We start from the raw sequence: 2,296 nt of genomic DNA, 5'->3' as shown, positions 1-2,296 counted from the left end.
ACCGCCCCCCACCCCCGTCCCCACCCCAGCCCTTCTCTCCAGCCTCGTCTGCCTCATCAGCCCAAAGTCTCTCCTTTTCTCCTGCAACTTGATCAGGTCCGTGGCTGGAAAACCCCCTTGACAGTAAGGGTTCAGTTGTGTATCCACCACGATGAGATTAAACAACACTGGCCCCCCTCCCTGCCAGGGGCACCAGAGGCAGGGGCTGGGATGGGGGTCCGGCAGCCTCAGGGGGGCCCTGTCAGGGAGCAAGCCCACTCGGGACTTCGTGTGGGCCCGGAGCAGGAAGGCGACCCCCTCGGGCAGGTGCAAAGCCAGGACCGGGGTCAGAGACGGCTGTAAACAGAAAGGCCGTCCTTTTCATTCCGGCAATGGCGGAAAATCACTAGTTCCTGCTATTCTAATTTAGGACCTAATTGCTTTGATTTGGGGCCTTTTGTCTGATGTTCCTCTTAGGAAACTGTCATATGCTCAGAAGTTGAAGTTATGCCTATTTTGATAGGAAAGTCCCTGAAACAGTGGCCCCCGCCATGGGGACCTGGGACACCATCTGGTGGCCACTCGGGTGCATGACAGAGGCCAGCTCCCCTCCTCGCCCCCTGCAAGCCCCCCAGGGACATTTTGTAGTGGAGACGGGCCCCCCTCCCCGCCACCTCAGATCACAGCCAAGTGAGGTCTTCTCTCCACCCTTCTGTACACATTCCTTTTACTATGGAAGGAAGTTCAAAGGCCTTGCCCACACACACGAGGCCCTGAGCAATCGCCGCCCGGTTTCCCCAGCTAAGCTTCCGCCCTTGTTTAAAGGTGTGACCAGACGTGGCTGCTCCGCACGGGACAGGTGGCCATGCCAACTCCTGCTCACGCCATCATCACGCCATCACGCCAGCCCTGGCTGCAAGTTCACGACACTTGCAGACGTGTCCATGCCGCAGACATCTGTTTCAGGAAGACACTGGGGCTTACAGGAAGCAGGGACGAAGCCCCACGTGGGTGGAAATCCTAGCCCGAGACTAGGTCGAGTCCCTTGTTCAGCATCCGTGATGACTGTCCACTCCCGTCGGAGAGTTTGAGAGTCTGATCTACATCCCACCCCCGGGCTTCTCAGATTTTCCTCACTTAGGGACCCCTGAGTAGCCCCATCCTGCCCCCACCCCATTCTGGAATGTTCAGCCCTGTACCAAGCCGGGGCTGCCTTCCACTGGGATTTTTTTTTTTTTATGAAAGAAAAAAAAATAATAAACCCCTTTGAGTTGCCACCACTGTGATTTTGGGGTTCCTGTTTGGGGCCACCAGCTTACTTCTAACCCATCACGCCCTGTGGTTTCTGGAACCTTCCCTTCCCAACATCTCTCCACTGGGACGCTGTGATACAAGAAATCCATCTTTGGTTGTAATGTCGTCTTTCAGTTGCAGGATCCTACCCAGCGTATGGCATGTAGCGATTTCTCCCCGGCCTCCTCTGCCCCATAACGATTCCTCAGTTTCTCCTGGGGACACCTATGCGTTTGGGGTCAGATGTTCTGTGAGTAAACCCTCCCCACCCTGCTAGTCAACGATGTTTGATTTTCCTTCAAGGGATCCACGCCTTTCATCCCATCATTGGAGACTAAAAAAAAAAAAAAAGTATGAAACAGAAACGTCTATGATCAGTAAGGTCCCAAGGGAAACTTATTCCCACTGAAGAATAGTCAGAATTCACCTGCTATCAGCTGATGGGCAGAGGGGACCGAGCCCAGGTTCATACCTGCTTTGATAGAAGGGCAAAGGGTCGAAGGTACCAAAGTGAAATGGCCCAGGGAGCAAAGTGCTTACAAAATGGTGGCTGGGACGGGGCGCCTGGTGGCTCAGTTGGTAAAGCATCCAACGTCAGCACAGGTCATGATCTCATGGTTCAAGAATTTGAGCCTCACGTCGGGCTCTGTGCTGACAGCTCAGAGCCTGGAGCCTGCTTCAGATTCTGTGTCTCCCTCTCTCTCTCTCTGCCCCTCCCCTGCTCACACTCTGTTTCTCTCTCTCTCTCTCAAAAAATAAACAAACATTAAAAAAAAAAAAAAAGGCAGCTGGGACAGCCCAGGGCTTTCCAGTCATACACAATGGTCTGCCTGTGCCTCTTGGCACATAAACAGTTCTTTGCAAATGTGAGAATATGTTTCTGGCATCGAAGGACATAGTTTTGGGAATCAAACAGATATAGCTTTAAGGGAGTAGAGCTCTTGTCAGCTACATGAGCATGGGCAACGTCTGAAGTTCAGGTTCATCCCTGGAAGATGGAAATAATAGTAAATACCCAGGTCTA

General features: G+C 52.9%; 1 protein-coding gene across 2 annotated transcripts in view; it reads right to left on the bottom strand.

Moving 5' to 3' along the window:
• Nucleotides 1-2,296, bottom strand: part of PIK3R5 (phosphoinositide-3-kinase regulatory subunit 5) — a 26,357-nt gene that overhangs the window by 11,537 nt on the left and 12,524 nt on the right. The gene's annotated exons all lie outside the window — the stretch shown is intronic.

The sequence above is a fragment of the Crocuta crocuta genome, unplaced genomic scaffold, assembly GCF_008692635.1.
Source record: "Crocuta crocuta isolate KB4526 unplaced genomic scaffold, BGI_CrCroc_1.0 scaffold139, whole genome shotgun sequence".
Classification (NCBI taxonomy): domain Eukaryota; kingdom Metazoa; phylum Chordata; class Mammalia; order Carnivora; family Hyaenidae; genus Crocuta; species Crocuta crocuta.
Note: the sequence above shows the minus strand (reverse complement) of the source record. Positions and strands in the feature narration are given on the sequence as shown.